The sequence below is a fragment of the Planococcus citri genome, chromosome 5 (genome assembly GCF_950023065.1).
Source record: "Planococcus citri chromosome 5, ihPlaCitr1.1, whole genome shotgun sequence".
Classification (NCBI taxonomy): domain Eukaryota; kingdom Metazoa; phylum Arthropoda; class Insecta; order Hemiptera; family Pseudococcidae; genus Planococcus; species Planococcus citri.
The window spans coordinates 43283793-43306515 of record NC_088681.1 but is presented as its reverse complement, the minus strand read 5'-3'; the positions used below and the strand labels follow the sequence as shown (position 1 = coordinate 43306515).

General features: G+C 33.3%; 2 long non-coding RNA genes across 7 annotated transcripts in view; one reads left to right on the top strand and one right to left on the bottom strand.

Annotated features, from left to right (window-relative positions):
- Positions 1-22723, top strand: part of LOC135847337 (uncharacterized) — a 110599-nt gene that overhangs the window by 59370 nt on the left and 28506 nt on the right. The window lies entirely within an intron of this gene.
- LOC135848505 (uncharacterized) lies at positions 813-22576 on the bottom strand. Of its 6 annotated transcripts, none has more exons than XR_010559373.1 (6): positions 19214-22576; positions 7273-8969; positions 3382-4194; positions 3079-3245; positions 1593-1722; positions 813-1394 (listed from the first exon to the last, which is right to left on the bottom strand). It is a non-coding gene; the product is annotated as an uncharacterized LOC135848505 (long non-coding RNA). The 6 variants fall into 6 exon arrangements; XR_010559374.1 differs by lacking the exon at positions 1593-1722 and having other exon boundaries at positions 7273-8433; positions 8523-8969; positions 19214-22572; XR_010559375.1 differs by lacking the exon at positions 1593-1722 and having other exon boundaries at positions 7273-8761; positions 8880-8969; positions 19214-22572.

Below are 22723 nucleotides of genomic sequence, written 5' to 3'. Positions count from 1 at the left end.
GTTGCTTGCATGAGAACCATCAATGCGGCGAAAACGAAGAAAAATATCTTGGCGAAATTCATTTTGTAGCGATGGAAAATCGAAATCGAACGAGTCGAGAAAAAAGTAAAAAAAGCAAACTTCGCGTAAAACGTACTCGCAAAAGAGTTTGAAAACTAGTGCGTTGGATACAGCGTGGTTTATGATTTGTCTAGGATTGATTTGACGAGGTATTTATATGGTTCGACAATATAGAAAGGGATTTACCCGCAGGCATAATTGGTGTGTATTTGTGCATTTGTAATCGCATTTTATCTTTCTAAGAAAATGGGGAATTACGTTTTGCATTTGGCAAGTTTGCATCTGTAGCTAGTTAGTATGCGAATAAGATAACGCATTTTGGATTAGATTTCGAATGCCAATTACGTCCTTGTGGGTCGTTTTTGATTTTTAAGCAGTGATTTTATTCAGCGAGCTGTGTGTATAATGTGTTCTTAAAATGTGGAAACGAAAACTTGAAAATTTTCACGTCTCATAATACTCATGAGTTAATATTTTTGTACTATAGGCTTGAATTTTTTGTTCAATTGATTAGATGGTCATTAGATAGATGTTTCTGAATGTTTTTCCAAATTTTAAATATGTGATGAAATTATCAAATTGAGGAGAGCAATAAAAGTTAATAATAATAAATGGATAACAATTACTCAAGAGTTATTCCGAATAGGTCTTTATAGCTAACTATAGGTACGTAGATGGGTAATATTCTATTTACACACTTAGGTACGTTGAAAAATTCTTATGTTAGGTGGTAGGTACTAGGTAGGTCTAGAATCAGCTAACGAGGTTTTTTTTGGCATCTCCCAGTCTTCTCTCCTTTCCTCTGAAAACAGTATCCGGAACAACAATTTCCCATGGAACCGTTAGCTTTACATTTCCGTCCATTTCGGATACAATTTTTCTTTTTTGCTTCAGCCATTTGCGAGAACAGGAGCACCGCGAAAAATAAAAATATAAAAATTTTGCAAAAATTCATAATGACGATGTATGTTTAAGGTTACTATAAAACTTGACCGATTTTTTTCGAAAAATTGAAATTACTGTCTAAGAATTGTTAACAAAGACTACAAACTTTCTTTCGAATTGATATTATATAGAAATTTTTTAAAGGTGTGTTTTATTGGAGGTCAATTATAAAGTACCCATTGAAATTTTATCCGAAAAAATAAACACGGTAGTTGATAATAACTGCAGATACATCTTTAGAAATTACGCTTTTAAAATTATGTTTATTTAGTTGAAAACTCAAGATTGGAAAAATATTTGATTAAGTACTCGTTTTGGTGTTTTGACTGTATGAAGATATAAGATACGAGTGAAGAGTGTTGAGAGAATGCATTTTGCGATGCGAGTAGCTGAAATGTGAAAAAGATAAAGAGGTGTCAACAAATAGCAAAGGTAAAGTACCTATATAATCTGTGAGGACTGATGCTTGAAATTATTTATTGCATAAAAGTTTAAAAATACTCAAGTAAATAAGGATGTTTTGATCAATTTGCACGGTTTTGTGCGTTGTTGTATTCTACGTATGTTGCTATTTTATTAGAACTTGCCTCTAGATTTCTTGAATTGAGTAGGTAATCCATTGCTATAGGCACGTGACCGTTTATTTCATGATAAACATCAATACCTAAAGATTCTTGAGACGTACAAGGAGTGGTTTTCGTACTTCGGAGAAATTTTCTGCCAATAGTTTGTCACCAACAAACATTTTACTGTATTATTATGTATGAGATCATCAAATGTACGAGTATTCATTTATTCTGATCTTAGTTTTAGAACCTTGAGACTTCTTGATGGTATTGTGTACCAAAATTTTGATCAATTTTTCAAAATTATACCTGCTGAATATGGGTGTTTTTGACAAGTGTGAACCAGGGTGGGTCGTTTTTTTACTTTTTTCGAATTTTGATGGATCCTATCAAAAAATTACGGGCAAATAACCTCATTAAAGAAAGCATAGGAAAAATTTCAAACTTTCTGGTCAAAGTTTCATCCTCTTTGGCTTGCGCTCAAAGTTTTAATAATTGAAAAAAAAAATTATACTTATGCGTCGAAAAAATTGATTTTTTCAGGTTAGATGGTCTGTTAGTGCGCGTACAAATATAAAGTCGTTTGATTCTAACTTTACCACTTACGGAGATGATTACAAAATTAACCTATTTTAAAGAAAGAACACAAATATTTTGAGAACTCATGTATTTGGCAAAAATGAACTTTGAACTTTTCTAAACTGGTTCAAAAGCGATCATATGCAAGTACTAAAGATCTCAAGAAACCATCTAAACTGGAAATTTGTTTAAAAAATTGAAACATCGACAATTTTGAAAATTTTTGAAATTTTTGAGCTGGAGTCGGTGAGGAGGAGGGGCGGGGGTCCAACGTCGCGTTGACCAAGAAATTTGAAATTTTTCTTATGGCTTATTGAGGTCATTTAGCCATAATTTTTTGCTAAGATTCATCAAAATTCGAAAAAAAAAAAACTGAAAAATGACCCTTTTCAAGCGTCAACTTTAAATTTCGATGTTTTTGAATGAAGCTTTTGTACGTATGTTAAACCTCATTAAAATCTACAACTTCATTTTGAAAAGAGTTTAGGGAATTATGTTTCACAGAAGTCATTTTTGAAATGAATCTTAGGAATTTTTTTCGTCATTTTGCACAATTTTGATGATATTTTATTTATTTTTAGCTATTTTCATAAATATGCCTTTTCTCTCAGAGCAGGTTGGGTGGGAGCTAATTCAAAAAATCACGATTTTTTCGAAAATGCTTCCTCTTTAAGGGTTCATTTCTCCCCCCCCCCCCCCCCGAGGATACCTCCAGAACTGAACAATTTTCTGAGTAATTTTCAATTAAAAATGAAGGTCTTTGGTTAATTTGGTCAAAATTAGCTGATTTTTTTTTTGAGGCGGATCCTCCTTAAAGTATGTATGTACTCGTACATAATGAAAGAACGCTTTTGAACAAAAATATGCATTTTTTTATTACATTTTGAGGACTGGATAAAAAGCAATTGGAGGATGAGAAAATACGTACCGTAATATAATTATAGTCAAGTAAGTTGATTAATTATTTGCATCTGCCAGAACTTGGATCACAGTAATTGGAACAACAAAATACACCACTAGAATAGCATTTTCCCCCGTTGAGGTTACATTGCAACGAATGCACGTATTGCATCAGTATCATGATGGTGATGAGTGCTAGTACAAAGAATTTGCATAATTCCATTTCGATATACGATTGATGTGTTAGAAAAATGAAATTCAAGACTAGAGTATCATTTCACTTGATTTGCTGAATAAATTATGTAAGAATGAAATTATGATTTTTATTTACCTGTGAAAGTGTGAATATAATTTTGCTTATTTGTGGTAAAATTTTCAACCATATTTGGATAATTAATGCCAGAATTCTGAGAAATAGTAAAAACGTAGTTTTCGCTTCGAAGAAAAAGTACACCTATACATTAGTTTGGATTTACAGCTATTTTTTGATAAGAATAATGTGACAATTATTGTACTTCAATGTGTCACAGTGTTCTGAAAATCCCATAATGAAAGGGAAGTTATGAGTAGTTGAGTAGGTAGCCAGCTAGCAGATTTGTACTGAAAAGGCTGCTCTGGAAAAAAATATTTGTTGGATGGAAGTTATGTGTATTTCAAATACCTACCTAGCTAATTAAATGATACATTTTTGAAATCATAACACCTGAATTATAGGTACACCATCACGTAGTAAACATCCTGTCATGAAAACTGAGACTTTATCTGACATAATCATGTTTATATTTTGCAAAATTCGTGTGAGCAGAATCTGGAACAGCAAACTCCCCATCCACCATTTTTCTTGCAGGTAACTTCTTAACGATTATACGATTGTGCCTGTGCGGATGCCAATTGTACTATAATGCCACAACGGTGACAAAAACAAATAAAAATATTTCTAGGATATTCATTTCGATAATTTTTGAAAGAGTATTTTGAAAAAAAATACAACCGTGTAACTTGTACAATGTGTAAAGTGTTGCATTGCGATTTTTTCTTTGCTTATGGACGGCATAAACCAACTGGAGACGTATCTAGACGACGACGGCACGTTAATCCAGCACAGCACTCGGAAAAAAATCCTTTGGTCTGACATACTGATCCTCTGGGAACACACGATTGCACCTCAGATGGCATCACTGACAGCACAAAACCGATTAAAACAATAAAAGCAAATTTGCAAATATCCATTTGATATGATTTGCGTGGTTACGTATGAAATTCGAATGAAAATATGTAACAGTGTGATCAGCAGAGTAGGTACATTGTGATTGTAATTTGGTATAGGTTTCTATAATTTTTTATTAACATACGTATTTCATGCATATCGTTAAAAAAAATTAAGCAACGAGATTTTAACGTGGATTACTTTATTGAATTTATTAATACGTTTTCGAAAAAAATCATTAATAGTGTAGGCGAATTAGCTGAAAAATCGCATTAAAAACATTTTTACCTAGCCAAGATTTTTTTTGCGGGAAATTGTCGAGGGTGACCCCCTGAATAATTCCTGAGAGCCCTCAGCCTCCCATTTTCACTATTTTTTGAAATAAATAAGTTATTTTGATGACCCTGGTGTCGTTTCCATATGATTCGATACCGCTGAGCCCGAATATGACTTCAGATTTTCTACTACAATCACCTAGTTCCCTCCAGAGCCTTCAGCCCCACTCAGTTTTTATTATTCCTCCTCGAGGATTGATTTCACATTAGAAATAGATCGGTAATTTTGTTGTACATCAAATTTCCTACAACTTTTGTCCACCAACTTTTCCCCCTTCGACCATGAGAAGGGAGGATGAGGCCTCTTGAAATTGTTTATGGCATGAATAAGTTGATAATTCCAAATTGTTCGATTCAATGCTGATTTTCCAAATTCCAGTCGTGAGTTTGAGAAATTCGTGAAAAGTTTTCCAATATTTGTCTGCAGATTTGGAGGTTTCGATCAATTTGGGAGTAATTGAGTGTTTGCTTGTGCTGGAGGTGGTAAAAAAAGGAAGCAGCGCTGGAATCGCCTGGAATTTGAATCACTTTTTTGTTTTGAGCAGCCCATTGATACCCAGAGATCCACTCCTTTAAAGACACATCTGGAGAAGTGGCAAAATGTAGACAGTTTTGAATTACAACTTTATCATATTCCATTGTACCAATTATGTCCAGTTCAAACACTAAACCCAAGTATAGATGTAGTTGTCGCTGAAAATCGTACTTTGTCGTTCTAACACTTATATCTGTCGGGAGAAGTAGTCGTGATTCATAAACAAAAATAGTCGTGATGACGACCTGTTTAGTCGTTTAAAAACTTCTGTTTTTAGTACCTAATTTGTCGTTAATACCCCTCTTATTGTTGTAAGACTTGCCTGTTGTCGTTCAAACCACCTTTTTTGTCGTTCGATTAAATATTTCCCTTTCAAAAATAGTGAAAATGGGGGGGCTGAGGGGCTCTGGGGAGGGCTAGGCGAGTGTAGCAAAAAATCTGAGGTCATATTTGAGTACTTTAGAGTCAAACCCAGAATTCTCCACTTTTCGTCATTTTGAGAAAAACACAAAAAACTGCTAGAAGGTTGGTATCAGTAGTAGCAGGTTTCTAATCTCGTCTATAAATAGTGCTTTGGGTAACAATCGAATTGACGAAAAAAAATTTTTTCCATAGCAGTAATTCACGATACCACTTTGGAGAATTCTGGTTTTGACTCCAAGTCTGTAAAAAAATCAAAAAAATGTCAAAAATACATAATAAAATGAGGGATAATTCTAGATTCAAGTCTGTTGAAAGTATCTCAAGGTTGTTTACAGTCGACTGGAATAAAAAAAAATTTTTTTGAAGTATTTTTTTCAAAGTTTGACTCGAACCCGGGACTTTGGACCCCCTCACCATCATGGCATCGAATGGGGTAAAATGTAGAATGGCAATTGATGCGTACCTACTAACTGTACCCAAAACAACCATAATCTCATTTTTGAAAATTTTGGACTTTTTTCGGAATTGGACTCGGACCCGGTACTTTGGACCTCGCTGACTGCGTCATTATGTCAGATTGATAAAAACGGAGAATGGCAATCGATGCATACCGACTAACTGTACCCAAAACGATCATAACCTCATTTTTCAAAAATTTGGAGAATTCTGGGTTTGACTCTAAGGTACTCATTTGTGCTCAGCGGTATCGAATCATATGAAAACGACACCTATGTCAATAAAGTAAGTTTATTTCAAAAATCGTGAAAATTGAGGAAGGGCGAGGGGCTCTGGAGAGGGCTAGGTGAGTGTAGCAAAAAATCTGAGGTCATATTCGTGTTCAGCGGTATCGAATCATATGAAAACGATACCCTACTCATTAATAGTTATTTTTTTCAAAATTCCCATTTCACCCCCCACCCCTCCTACGATACATTATTCCAAGTTTTCACCACGGCGCACCAAAGCAAAAATTTTAATATAGTATATGATGTTTGAGGGCCACAAATACATCCAAAAAACCAGTTTCCAAAATTGTACCTCGCAATATTGGTTGTTAATAGGCATAAAAAAATGAAAAAAACGTCATTTTGAGGGGTAAATATGAGGGGAGGGGGTTGAAAATTTTTGTGGGGATACCTACTAAGGATATACATAACTTCGAGAAAACTTTTCAAAATTTGTTGAAATGGGTCTGAGAACTGTGTTATTGAAATTTCAAAAAAGGGGGGTTCCCCAAAAAGGGGAGGTGGCGTGGATCTGAAATTTTTCACGTGGTAGTTTCTCGATGGTACCCACCTTCCATGCTAGTATGTATCAACCCGAACGCTCTCGGGGGCCATTTCACCCCTCCTATGCGCCGATAGTTTTTTTGTGTTTTTTTAGAAAACCCCTCTCATTTGAATGGTTCTAGCCCCACCCCCTAGGGGGTAGAAGGACGGTTGATGTATCATTAGATCGGAAATTTGACGTAGAACAAAGAAGTACTGAACTGTTTTCGACGTAAAATCAACCCCTGAGGAGAAATCTGCGAAAAACCCATGGGGGGGGGTCAGCCCCCATAAAAAAATTAGCAAGAGGGGTACGGGGTGGTAACTCTCAGGAATTACTCAGGGGGTCACCCTCGACAATTTCCCGCAAAAAAATCTTGGCTAGGTAAAAATTTTTCTTTAAATGCTAATTCGCCTACATTTGGTGCAGAAAAAAATTTGATTATGTACTTACAAGTAAGTAGCTGGTATATTGCCCAAAAACACGAGTGGTAATTTATGTCTTCAACAAAACGTATCCATTAGTTTAAAGTACCTACCTATTCTAACTCTTGAGATAAGTTGTTGCATTAATTTTATATGCGTGCGGAAATGTACCTAGGTGCTTACCTATCCTATCAACCTAGGTAGAATTCGGTTTGATGCATACCATATTTTAAAAAATTTTAGTCAACTTAAAATGTGTGTTTAGAATGGTGAAATTCGGAGAAAAAGACTTTAATATTATCGAAGTACATTCAAGTTGAAAAAATGAAACTTGAAATGTAGGAAGAATGAATTACAGTCCTGTCAAGTTCATTTCAAAATTTTTGAATTGAAAAAATTTATGTTTTTTAGGTAATTGAAATTTTTTTTTTTCCAAAATTCTAGGGGAAAAACGAGAAAAAAACAGTATTTTTCGATAAAAAGGAGGACAAAAGTAAGCACAAAAGCAGAACTTGTATAGGATTAAGGTTATTTTGAAGAATTTTTCCCGCATAATGGATTGAAAATAATTATTTGAGATTAAATTTTTGTTCCATTTTCAAAAGTTTTAAAAAATAGTCGTGAGAATGAATTTAGGTAATGTATATTTCAAATAAGTACATAATTGAATGAAATGATTAATAAAATTTTAATTGAATTGATTGGTTCATACAATCGAAAATTTTAACGAGTTATACGAATAGTTATAGTCAACCTGCTGATTAGAAAACTGAGTCATTTGTCTTACAATCACGGTTACATCTCCTAACGTTCTTGGCACTTTCCAAAACGTGCGCCTTTCTGTTGGTAACAGACTTCAGAACAGCAATCCTCCCATTTACCAGTATGGCAGGGTTTTCCATTGGCAATACATGCTTGTGACGATTGTATCAATGCCACAACAGCGACAAACGCGAACAAAAGGATTTTAACGAAATTCATTTTTCGATAGGTAATTTTTGAAAAAGTAATTCGAAAGAAATGCAGCGATATATAACTTGGTTGATTGGCAAAAAGTTGGATTGTGATTTTTCCTTGGTCATGAACAAAGTTTATATGCGTAGCAAAATTTATGTTCAAATTGTGAGAAATGGAGATGTCATTCTAGTAATTTAGATCTCCGAGAAGATAAATCCATTAGTCTGGAATCCTAAGAAATTTTGAAATAGGTACATACTTAATGTAAACGTCGTTCCTTCATGTGTCAAAAATTCAGTTTCATAATTTCCATATACTTACTTAGTATGTATTTCTAAAAGTGTGAATCATTTCAATATATTGTGTTAGGTGATTGTTCTGAGAATAGGTAGATATGTGAAATTTAAGGAAAACATTTCATCATTCGAGTGCGAAATATTAGTAACTATTCCCGTAAGAGTCCATAGTCGCATACACCACGTGAAGATTTTTCCTTCCGTTCGCATACCATTCCTTTACAGCAAGTGTGCCGAACGTCTCCAGGATGGCATGATTTTCCCCTGAAGATACACGATTGCGTCAATTGCATCAATGATGCAAAACCGACGAAAACTATAAAAACGAATTTGCAAACATTCATTCTATGTGGTTTATGATTTACCAAATACGTATACCTACTTGAAATTCGAACGAAAATACACAATACTTTGACCAGCGCAATTGATTATCGTATGAGTGTAATTAGGTAGGTGGGTAGGTATAATTCACCTGGTAAAAAAAAATAATTAATGACAGTATAAGTTTTTAATACTAATTACTAATTAGTATATTTGAACTTACGAGTACGTTTTCGAACTAAAGTATTAATAGGTAGGTACTTGATAGTCTTTACCTGTTTACCAACCCTTTAATGACTGTACCTCTACCTACCTAGTTCCCACCTACTAAAATCAATTTACCTAGGGAATGAAACAACTCATCAAGGTTGATTCAGATAATTTGAATTAGTCAACTGGCCCAGCACACAGTTTAGAATTTAGCACTGCTGAAAATTATTGCTCCAAACATTCTGTCATTTGACAAAAAAATTCTACATATTTATATAGATAGGTGTTACCTGTTCAACTGTTCTAATTTTTAATATTTTGAAAACTCTTGAAAAAATCGAAAGGTTGCTGTAGAATTCTAGAAAATTGAAATCAATTCCAATTAATTTTTTAACAATTACTCTCAATCAGTAAAGTAAGAGAAGTCGAGGTGAAAGAAGAGCGGGTCACGTTATTTTTTTTTTTTTAGATTGAACTAATCAAAAATTTGAAGGTTCGCAGATAAACAGATTTAAATTTAGAAACAAACTAACGAACTCGTGGTTATAAATTACGTACGATTTGCTACACCTACCTATGTACCTACTTAGATAATGTTTCATAAATCATAAGCAATTTGATGAGTATATTTTTATGTAGGTACGTATTTTAGTAAATGCAATAAAAGTACATGAACTGGAATATCGACGATACAATATTGTTTTGTTTGATCTTTCTTTAATGACTCGCAGTGCTTTGGAAAATCCCGATGATTGTTTGTATTGTCATAGGTAACTCGATAATTTCACTTTTAATTACGTTAAGGTTCATGAAATCAGATACGTTTTAACCCTGTAGTAAAATTAATTGCTGATTAAAGCGGATAACGGGTATTCCAAAAGCAATTGAAAGATATTGCAGAGGTACTACTAGCTTGAAAATGTAATACGAGAAGGGTTCAAAGGTGTCAATCTGCCTCACTTTATAGGCCGGTACATAAATTTTGATTTGTAATTCATTTCCAACGTCGACTGCATATTTTTAAATTACAAATACATACTTTGTAAAAATAATTTGAGTTATCTACATCAAAATTAGTCATCCTGTAGATTTCAGTCGTTCAGCTTTGGAATAATTGTTCAACGGGGATTAAAAAATGTAAAAAGTCACTATTTTCAACTAAACCTAAAATTTCTCCAATTAATTTCTTTTTGTGAGAGAAAAGAGAAACTGGGGAAGGTGACTCATTACCTCTCTATGTTATCTGTATGGCCTGTTCTGATACAAATGCTGCTTACAAGGGAATCTTTCGATTACTCAGTTACCAATTTGGTCTTTTTTTCCCTCAAGGACATGAGGATCTATGGAACAGACTACAAATAACATTTCAGTTTTCCTTACGGAAATTCGAAGTTTTGAACTTTACGAAATGATTCAAAAATTGCTTCAATGGATGAAAAAATTGAATGACAAGTTATCCTTAAAAACCCAATCTTTGGCTTTGAGGTTCAAGATTGAGAATTGGGGATTTAATGTGCGATTGAGTAGTTATATGACTCAATGAATATTATTCTTTGTAGGTCATATTCCAGCTACGAACAAATTTTGAGGACCACTTTCAAAATGAGTGAGAAGAAGTGTGCGTAATTATGTACCTACCTACCTGCTATCTACTTACCACTTTTTGAAATTTTACCAGGTCACTTTTTTTTGTTGAAAACTTTGGACCCTTAAAAGTACTTTTTTATTCATTCAATCATTCATGTAAACGCAATTTAAAAACATTTTAAATTTTGGAATACAATTAATATTCCGCTAGGACATTTGAACTTTTTTTTTGGTAACCTATAAACCTACACTATAGGTGCCGATGTTCTCAGGCACCTAAATGAAAAAACAATATTACTTACTGGATTTGTGCATGAAATTATTCGTATTTTTTTGGATGGGGGGAGGGGTGGACTGAGAAGGAAAATAGAAATGTAACGATGAATGATATTGGCGACAAATTTCGGATTCACTTGAGCAGTATTAAAAAAAATTACAAATGCAACAATCACCTTTTCCATCAAAGGGTGAAAGTTAGATTAGCTGAGTGTAAATTTTTCATGAAATCTGATCAATGCTCAAAACATGTGGTACAAAATCTTCGTTTTTTTTGAATTTTTTTTTGCAGTTTTATTCTCCAAAGCGTATTGAGTGATAGCCTCTCCTCTCCTCCTCCCGAAAATAGTTACACGAGTGTTGACGTGGAAGAATATCAGAAAGCTGTCCATTCATTCAGGAGAAAAACCAAAACCATTATGAATTCTCTGCATTTTTTACGACATTATTATAAAACAAGTTTTTGAAATTTTAATCATTTTTTGTAATCAGTTATTTTTGTTGAATTACAATATTTTCAAATAGTACAATAAATCAGTGTTGGATTGAACTTTGAAAGCATGTTTTTTCAGGGGGGGGGGGGGAATTTTTGAATCGTGTCATTTTATCGACAGAAAATCGTAGTTTATATATATATGTATGTTGACAAAAATTCGAATTTCATCATGCAAATAAACCTTTTAAAAAAGTAGCGAAACTGTTTCATCAAAAAATAAGAGAGAAAAAAAAGATAAAGAGATGAAATAGTATTATTTATTTAAAATTATTACAACCTGATAAGAAGAACTCGCATTATTTTGTTATCATCTGCAATTAACATAATTTCGATTGATTTAATAATTAAAACGATCGCTTATCTCGAAGATTTGTTGAAAACCCTCCCGATTAAATAGGATCACGCTACGATTAAAGCAAATCCTTATCTGCAGTTCGGATTCCCCCTTTCTTCGATGACAATGATTCGTTAATTCTTACGAGCGTTCTAAACAGATTCCTTTGTTTTGATCTGTTGATGGAATACAAACGTATCCTTCGCAGCAATGATTCTGTAGATCTCTCCAAGGACAAACTTCTCCGACATCTTTACATTGCGGTTCCTCCGAATCGTCTGACGATATCGATTGCATTAACGACGCGAAAACGACAAGTACAAAAATAAATATTTGACCAAAATTCATTATTATTTTTAGAATGGCGAACTATTTCAACGATAAATCGACCTTCTCAAAATAAATATTGATGCTCGTGTTTGTCTGAAATCGAATGTGTAGACTAGACACTATAAGAAGACGATGGGTATACGATAAATTTTTCTGGATTTCCCGTTCAAAATTTTATTTTTACGAAACTTGTTTTTCTCGTTTGTTAGGTAAATCTCGAGTGCGTATTATCTATTTAGTCAAATACGAAGGTTGGCCCGTGGTTATTAATTATATAAAATTACGATTTGTTTTGTACCTATCTTCCTGATGCGTATGGTTTTTTGCCTCAATATGGTAATTTGGTAGGTAGAGGTACTAAAGTTTCTTTACAACATGTGCGAGTAGGTATCTGCGTATAAATTTTCATGTTTTGACCTCGACCTCGTCGATCAAATTGAACTTGTTGTTCGAAGAATAATCGTTAATTGAATTTTTGTATCTCAATTGACCCCTCACCCCTTTTTGGATATGGCCAGAGAGGTCAAAATCATTTAAACGCCACCGAAAAGCTGCTAATTTTGAGATACGAATTTCTACTTGTTTTTTGTTCCTAAAAATTATATTTTAAGAATGAAGGAAGGACTCTCAATTTTTTTACTTTTTACGTATTTTTCAAAAAACGAACGATTAGGTTGAAAATTAAAGTAGAAAAAAAATTAAAAGATGCCATAGAATATATACGTGTATTTACCAGACTATCCAATGTACTGGGTACTTAATCATTAAATTGTAATAAAAAATCCAGTCGTTTGATTGGAACAATATCGTTGACCACGAGAACCGAAAAACTGATGCATCAGTATCGAAATGAATTCATTTTCAGTTCCTGATCGACGAAAATTCTTATCTAATGGCGACGTCTTTCTCGGCAAATTCCCCAGCTTTCATCTTGCGTTGCCATGCAAACGGATCCTTCGCAGCAATGGTTCTGCAAATCCTTCCACCAGCATTTTTCGCCAAGTTCGTTGCATGCTGGGGTCTCTGACTCTTCGGCTGATATCGATTGCATTGACAATACAAATACCGCAAATACGAATAAAAATATTTTAAAGAAATTCATGATTGACTAATCGAACACTTCGACAAAATAATCGATCTTCTCGGTATAAGTATTGGAATGTGACTGAATGTATAGGCATCTGTGATGATGCGATGTGCAATGAAAATTTCATTATTTCCAGTCTTTAGTAAAATATCTTTACGAAACATGTTTTTCTCGTTTAATAAATAATGTGCTATATATTTTTGTTCAGAAAAATCGAAGGTTATAGCTCGTGCGATCAGCCTAATACCTATTTATATAATAAGTAGGTATAGAAGAAGTATATGCCTACGAATGAATATTGCGAAGTATGTATTTTGTATCTGTAGGGTTTCGGATATTAATTTTGGTGGCATTAATTTAGTTAACGAGTTATCGAGGTATATTTTAACCTTGTCTGTCAAATTAAACGTATGTATTTGAAGCTATGAAGCACACATTTCCTATCTGTTTGGGTTTGGGTTGATTGATATAAATACCTAAAAGAACATTGGAATAGGTAATTTCGAAAAATGAAATTCTTTTGGTGTGTGAAAAAAGTAAATTACATTTACACTTAGTTTATTTTCAATAACGAATAAAATACCTATGACTTTAATAAGGGCTTATTTCTAATTCTTTGGAAGTAAGTGGAACATTCGAGTCGTCGAAAAATTCATCCGCCTCGGCTGGGGCTGGATCCGGAGCCGCATCTACAGTTTCACATTCTGCTATATTTGGATCTACCTCAAGCGGTGCACAATGTCCCACCACTTCAGGGCGTATTTGAACACATCGCGTAGAACAGCAGTTACCCAAACTGCCATCATAAGTGCAATCTGCTCCATCGGGAAGACACATTTTACTACGCGATACGTGTAATTGCGGATTATCAGTAATTGCAGGTCTAATAAAAAAATACATTAAAAAAATCAGCCCAAAAAAATCATACATATTTACCTTGTGATTAGGTAAATTTTTTGAAAATATGATAAATTAGTAAGTACGTGCTTCAGGACCAAGCGACGTAATTTCACTTCCGATAGATAACGTAGATTGAGTTTATCAGCATGAAAAAATGAACTTATGACTAGCTCTATCTCTGGAAGTCGGGATAGCGTAATTTCAAAATCAAACGCGAGGAAATCATTTCGAGCGAGCTTTCTTCGGTACACCAAAATTAGGAACTCCGATTATCTGTATTTGTTCAGTTTCGTTGGCAGGTTGGTTCGCCTTGTCATCGCAAATTCCAGTTAGATTAAGTATCGGGTGGTTGCAATAATCAGAGCAGCATTTACCCATATGCCCGTCCCAATGACAGGGTGCTCCGTCTGGTAGGCAATCGGCACAATACACCGATTTTATCACTATGGCGACAACGATCACGAACACGAATAGAAATATTTTCTTGTACAAATTCATCGATCGCGAACTTCTGAAAAGAACGTTGTGTAGAATTGAGCCAGACTGATGTAGGTACTTTTTTCGTACCATCATCAGTGTTGAGGAAAAAAACCGAGATTGTGTAATGAGATAGCTCAGATTCCTCAATCGTAATCTTTATCAGTAGGGAAAAGATGATTAAAGAGGTGATTTAGTTGAGATAAAATGGAGATGCGTGGAGATTTTGAGAATTATTATTGCCATGTGAAGAGAGTTGAACTTGAACTGTTGGTCTGCGTGTAATAATTTGATATGTTCAATAAAATGTCTCAAAATAAATCGATGAAAAATAGACAATTGAATAATGCGAGTTGAATGTAGGGGGAGGGGGGTTCCAGTGAAGAGCTTTCTGAAAATTGGTTGAAAAAAAGTACCTACCTAAGTACCTAGTGAAAAAAGTAATAATTTTTTCAAAAAAAAAAAAAAAGATAGATAACATGATTAAATTTTGGTCATTTTCAATTATTTGGGGGGAGGGGGTCAGGGGGTCAATTTAACAAATTTTATGACACTTTCTGCAGTTTTGCCAAATCATCATTCAATTTTGAGAATTTCCGACCATAATTCTTGGTATTTTTCAATAATATAGTAGTTTGTGCAAAATTTAACCCAGATGAGACATTTTCTCAAATTTTGGTCGTTTTCTGATCGTCCACCAATTTTTGACATTTTTGAATGATCTTCACAATTAATTTTACAATTTTTTATATGTAATACTTTATTTGTGAATAATTTCTGACTCTTTATTAAACTTCGAGATCGTCAGAATTTTTACTTTGACCTTCGACCATTATTATTTTGTATGTATATTTGTTGATTGATCAATAATTTTATAACTAATTAATCCACTTTAATTTTTCTTTGTTTCAGGTGAGTGCAAATTTACTTCCAAAAATGATAGAATATGAACTCGCATATGAGAATAAGTAAGTTATTTCATAATGCTTATGAGAACAGTGACTTTACACATGTGACCTTTTATTTTCAATGGCAAATCAAAAAAAAAAAAATATACCTACCTAATCACGGAATTTGAAAATCAGCTGAAATAAATGTCTAGAATTGAGGTGATCTGATTTTCCGAATACGAATTTGAAAACATTAGATAGAATTTTTGAGCTCACAAACGATTTTGATTTTCATTGAATTTAAAAAAAATCAAAACTTGAGTCAAAAATGAAAAAAAAAATCAAAATTTTACCAAATATACCAAGTTAGCTGAAATTTGGCGTGTGCCCTGTTTTCGACCTTTCAAATCGATTGGAAACGGTTTCAAACCATTTTGAGTGGTGTAGTTCTGGAGCACTCTAGCAGATTTTTGTTGAAATGAAATTTACTTAGTACCTACCCTATTTTTAATATTCTGAGTCGATTGGAGGGGTGGTTTCAGGCTGCTCTAGAGCCTTCGAGTAAATTTTGGAAATTTCAGATTTCCTAAAAAGTTGTCTGAAAACCGTTCAAATTAACTTTAGCGTCACTTTTTTTTCCAAATGTAGGGTATCTGAAAGGTAGTTAAAAGTAGTGAAAAAGTAGTGATTTTATAAAAATGGGTAGTGAAAGTAGTGAAAAACTAGTGATTAAGTCAAAAAGGTAGTGAAAACAATTTAAACACGCAACAAAAACCTTCAAAAAAATAATATTAAAAAAATGATTGAAATTGTAAAACACCTGGTCTGTAATGCAAATTTTCTTCCATTTTAGAGTTTTTTTTTTGGAAAATTTTTCGTGAAAAATTTGATTTTGTTAATTTTTGTGTGTTGGGGGATGGGGCAGGGGTCGAGTGGAGAGCTTTCTAAAAATTTAGTTGATCTATTTGACTAATTCAGTTACGTTTTGGTGAATCAATTTCAATATTACGTGCAATGTTTATTTATTCGTCATCATTGGATTGATTGGAAAAGTCGTTTGTTGCAATAAATTCGATAAAATGCAGTGCAGAGATTTCGATCATGCAAACAGAGATTGCTTATCAAGATATGATTTGAATTCAAATTGAAAGAAACGATTTTATGTATTTAGCTATGAAGAATTGAAGACGATTAGGTTTGATCGAGAGTTTTTTTCACATCTATGTGAAGAGTTTTGGAGATTATTACTCGTCGTGGTTTTTTCTTGTTATTTTACCCAATTGTATAAATAAGTTCAATTTGAGTAATATTTTCTGAAAATTGAAGCATGAAAATTATAGGTACCTTGATATGTATGTATTTTATTGTTTATTTCAAGCTTGAAATTCAATCTGAAAGTCATATAACTGCGATGTCTTTTCGAAATCTGAAGTATACATTGATAAAGGATGAGATTTCAGTTTGAAAAAACATCCCCGAAATCAAATCAAAGTTTGGCCGACGTTTTTTGTTCAAAAATTGAAGAAAAAAAATGCAATGAATTTCGAATACGAGTAATCAACTCCTTATTTATCTATTTTTCAAACATGCGACAGTTTATGTTCTAAAAAAAAACAACAATGAAATATTTGTAAAATAATTCAAAAAATTTTATGTGTAAATTTTGAAGTGATTTAAAATTACTACGCGTCATAATTGTACTTAGGTATTTTATTTAGGTATTTCCACTTGTATTTTCATGCTTTATGTACTGTCACTGTCACTTTCTTGCTGGCAAATTGCCATGAAATGATTATCCACCTTACGCTGGACGATTCGCGAGTAGAATTTTTGGAATGATTTATCCATCCTACTCACGGTAGGAGAGTTTTATCTACTCTTACAAAAAATATTCGCCCCGTTGACAAATTGGATATGCGAAGAAGCTGTTTTATGTGCATTTTAGTACGATAATTTGCATATAAATGAATATAGTTTGCTATTTTTTTTGAACCTGCTGGTTAATTTATCTTTCTGTGACCCCCGAAGTATAAGATAAGAGATTTTATTATTATTGTGGGTTTCTCCGCGAAGCTAATTACGAGACTTATCGTACGTCTACGTACCTAATTTTATATTAACTTGGTTTCTGAAAAGATAGGTTGGTGTTGGTTGGAATGTGAAAGAAGAAAATGAGTTAATTACGTAGATTTAGTTGCTATAGTTTTATCATAACAGATAGGTGGTTTCGCGTTCAGGTTTAACAAAGCGTCTGGTTTTTTTTGCGAATTATTTTGCACTTGATTTGATCAGTTATTTTGATTTGGGTTTTAAAAATTTAACTTACTTACACTTTTTTGTTTTGTTTCAAAACTTTTGTGATCTACATAATTTGAAGTTTGATTTATTAAATTCGTCAAAATTTTTTTTCTGATTGCCTGGTAATCTTGATAAGCGTTCCCGTGTATCAAACCAAAAACTTTTTTCAAAACCCAAAATTTTTCTAGAAATTGATTTTTTTTTTTTTTTGAAAATACAACATCGTAAAAAGTGCAAGTCCAAAATTTCACATTGAAATCTACTTTAAAATTTTCAAAAATTATAAATTTTTTGGAGCAATTGAAATGGATCAAGAGTTTAAGACTACCTACCTATTTGTGTTTAAAAAGTGGTTGCGTACGATTTTTTACCCTATTTTTGATTTTTTTCGAAATGAAAAATTGGTTGATTGTATTGTAGGAAGACCGGTATCCAAATTTTTCAGTCTGAGGTGACTTTTCTCTTTTCTCAGTGTCCTTTCTTAAATCTCAAAAGATATGTAAGGAAAATGAGTAAGGTAAAATTGGAGAAATAAAAAAAAAAATCTTGGTAAGAAAAGCATTGCTTATGAAAAATTAACAAGATACGAATTTTAAATCCACTTTTGAATAGTTGAGCTTTAAGCCAGTTCTCAGCGAATAATTTTACTCGTACGCGTATTTCTGTTTTTAAAAACTGAGAACGACCATTTACTTAATAGGTATAGGTAAAACTCTCAGTACCGCACTGTTTTCAGAGCGGTATTGTTACACTTTACCGGCTACTTTCAGCAGTACGGTACTGACGCGAGTTTATCAGTGACACAACCGTAATATCAACAATACCTATGTGAGTATGCATAAAATGGCGATTAGTGAATCTTTATAACATTTTTCAGACGTTTTTGAGCGAATCTATTCTAACTGAACTATTAAATTAAATATTCTTCTGTACTTTCAATACTATGATTAAGGATTTGGGCCAGTTCATTCCTCATATTCGTACATATTCGATGAAATTTAGTTTCAACTTTCAAAAGATATCAAGTTACGTTGTTAAATTCTTTTATGAATAATTTTTTCAAAGTAAGAACATCATAGACCACAGTACCTGTTGATAATTCCTTGGGAGAGTTGATTTACAAACAAAACACACATTGAGAATGATCAAGTGAAGTGTAACTAATTTCGAGAATAAACGGTAATACATAATATGAGTATATAAGTACTTTGGTAAAATTCACATCACTTTGTTATCATCACATTATAAACAAAACAAAATTCATTTTCTGATACCTAGATAGAAATTGAACATCCACGATTTATTTCAAAACTAAACGAACTAAACGAAGTAAAATTCACTCAAAGAAGTAAGAAATCACATGTACGTAAATCTGTAATCTACTTTCAGCCAGTTCATTCGAAGGTATTCGATGAAATTTGTGTTCAAAAGATATCAAGTAACCATGTTTTAAAATTCTTTTTTGAAGAATAAATTGTATGTACGAGTACATAACTAAACTACTACGTACTTCAGTAAAATTCACATCACTTTGTTATCATCACTTCACATTTTAATGTAAATACTAAAAATCGAAATTGATTTTGTGAATAAATAAACTAAAACAAAACGGAATTCATTTTCTGATAGATAAAAATCAAACACCCATTGCTTTATTTCAAAATTAAACGAATAAGAAGAAAGAAAAGAAATTCATATTCAAGAAATCAAAATCACTACCACATGTACAGTACGTTATCTTTTCTATCTACTGAAAAACACGCTTCGAATGTAAAGCAGGGTTGCCATTTAGATAAATAATTAAAGAACTACAATTGTAATTTTTTTTACATTTTTGTGTAATTTTGTACGCATAGTGACTTAAAGACAACTGCCTTGTTTTAAACAGTGAGGCACTGAGAGCTTTACCTATACTAATTAAGTAAAACATATTACTCAACGATTCGGCAAATGTACGTGAACACCAACTCGTGTGCTTTGCAACGCTCGCCTTCGGCTCGCGCTGCAAAAATCACACTCGTTGGTATTCACGCACTTTACCGAACAGTTAAGTAATATACTATTACCTACAGCGAATCCGAATATCTACGTATCCCTTCCTGTAAACTTGTACTCGAAAGCTTAAGTGCTCCAAGATAACTCGCGAAAGTAAAAAAGGAAACAGAGTCCGCAGAAAATCGAATTTTCTCTATACCTCTTCGTGCAATATATTAACACAATTAGGATTTAGGAAGAAAAACTTGAGTTGGGTTTCGGTATATTCTCGTATTTGGCGGTCAAACGTTATAGGATGGCCTCCCTTTGGTAAGCTGCTACCACACGTTGGCGGAAAAGGAAAAGAAATTCTTTGATTTGGTAAATACGTAGCGTGTTCGTATAAATGTATTTACCATAAGTACACACATACCTACCCTAGTATATAAAATAGATACTATTACGTTATAAGCGCAAATAAAGCAGAATACTCGTGAAAAGTGTATACCCAGAGAATATACTCGCACATAGAATAGGAGGTATCATCTAGTTTACGTAATAAAACCAGTACCGGTTACTTTTTCTCGTGCAAATCTCCGGGGTATTTTCGTCATAGATGCGCAAACCATTAGCTATATAAATGGCGGAAAATTCAAAAATGAGATTTCTCCACACTCTTTGTAATAGTATTTATCTTTTCGGTTTCGCGAAAATGGAATTAAACGGTGACGTCTTTTGCGCAGAGATGCTTTTGATGTAATACGTGTATGAGGTTTTTTCTTTTTTTTTTCTTTCATACTGTATTTTTTTTTTTTTTTTTTTTTTTTTGTTTGGTCGTCATTGGGCCGAATATATATGGACGGTGTGACCTTAGCAAAAACCGCATTATTCGACCGTAAAAACAAAGTAATCTAATTGCGTCATCATTACCAAAACCATTAGCGTACAAGGGGCACTTAATGGAATAGTCGAGCGGAGAGGGAAAGGTTCAGGGGAAGTGTTGAAGTGTATGAAGAAAATTGAGTAAAGAGAGTGGACGTTTTACTAGATATACTCGTACATACAGCTATACGGCATGGCTTGATGACTTGGAGGAAAGGGTGGGTATGTATGTACCTGAATGACGAATCGTGAATTTGTGGGAAAATTCGTGGGATTCTTTTTGGTGGATTTTCATCAGTGGAATTTTATTTAAAAGCCTTTGCAGAAATTGGAAAAATATCTATAGTTGGAAAAAATAAACTTTAAACAAAAATTTTCAAGATGGTTTAAAAATATGTTAAGAATAATGGTGTTGAAGGATAGACGTAAATATCTAATAATAAATACATTTTTCACACTTTTAAAAATCTTTTTGAGGGAATTTCTATTAATAAAAAAAATTAAATAACAAAAAACAAGAAAATTTCAATGGCTTGAAATTTGTTTTTGGATTTTTTAACAATTGAAGGCTTTTTTAAGTCTGTGAGAATATCATGTTAAATCGAAGCTGAAGAGTCTCTTTTCAGAGGAACTCTGCTTGGAGGTGGAGATACTTTGGTTGAAATTAAAGCGTCACAGCCGAAGGCACTTCAATCAAACATTGAGGAGTCAAACGTGCTGTTGGGTATTGTTGATGAAAGAGCGTCCTGGAGAGCGCTTGAAAAAAAAGAGCCTGTGGTCTGTTTCAGAGCTTCTTTAAAAAAGACAATACCAGAGTTGGACGTATAAGTAGGTACCTACTTTGATAAAAATTCGAGGAGCAGATGTTACAATATTGGAAGGACTTGATCTCTTTCCTGGTCTTTCTTGATTCCTGATTTTTTAATTTTTGTGTAAAATTAAGGTGAGAATTTTCTATTTTGAAAATTTCAGGAATTTTCATGATCCAAAATTTCAAGATTGCTAAACGGTTGCATTATTTTTTTGATCTCTCGCAACGACCAAAAATGGCTCAAATGGAGTTATGAGCTCAATTAGGTAAGGTTTCTTTTTGTTTTGACGATTGATGATGATTGATGAATGATGACCCATTATACAGTTTCATAAAAATGTAGAATTTTCTCTCAAATTTTATAATTATCGACTTATTTTTTTTTTTCCAAAACATTTTAAGACAACCTTCGTGGTTTATTTAATCTTCTTTTAGGTTATACGTAGAACATTTTTCGTGACTCATTATGAAGCATTTCAGGAGAAAGAGAAATAGATGGTGCGGCGCGCGGCGCTGTCTTCAGGGTCCTCAAAACATTTTTTAATAAAAATGTCACGTCATTTTGTTCGTTAATTTTTGTATATTGTATAGAATGAATTACGAGTGGTCTGGTTCCTTCAAAAGAGCGAGTATGCAATAAAAGTTGCATCACATTATGATGGTCGCATATCGATCAAATCGCGGGGACACGAAATGCAGAAGTTGGAAATTTTACCTGCCAAAAAGCATTTCTTTGGAAATTTTCAAAAAATGTTTTCAAATTAGATAATAAGGCCATTCCTTTTCAATTCAACCAACTTTTTGAGTCATGTCCTTCGATTTCGGTCAATTTTTTCACAATGTCTACCCACCCAATAAGTAAGAAACCCGCAATAAGTTTGGTCTCAGTCCCTTCAGTGGGTGGGCGGGTGGGGGAGGCTTTAATTATTTTCACATTGTCTCGAGGTACTCAACTTCAGCAGCGCATACCTCCAAAACTACGATACTTTGATCAAAACTGATTTCACGGTTCGAAAGGGCATTGCATTTTAACCTTTTACAAGTATTTTGAAATTTTCAAAAGTTGAAAGTTGAACTTTCGAAAGTTCAAATTTCAAAATGGCGCTGTAAGTGGGAGCTGCCATTTAAAATTCTGAAAAGATTTCCATAGATGTACCTTTTGATGCTTTTTTGAAGTATTTAATTTTCGAGATGGGATCTTTTAATTGAAAGAGAGAACCCCCTCCCCCCACATTTGGGCAAAACTTTAAAAAAAAATCTGGGGCATGCGATATATCGAATTCTATGTTTTTAGTAACTCTGAAAACGAATATGACGTCAGATTTTTGATTGGACCCCATCCTTGGCCCCCAA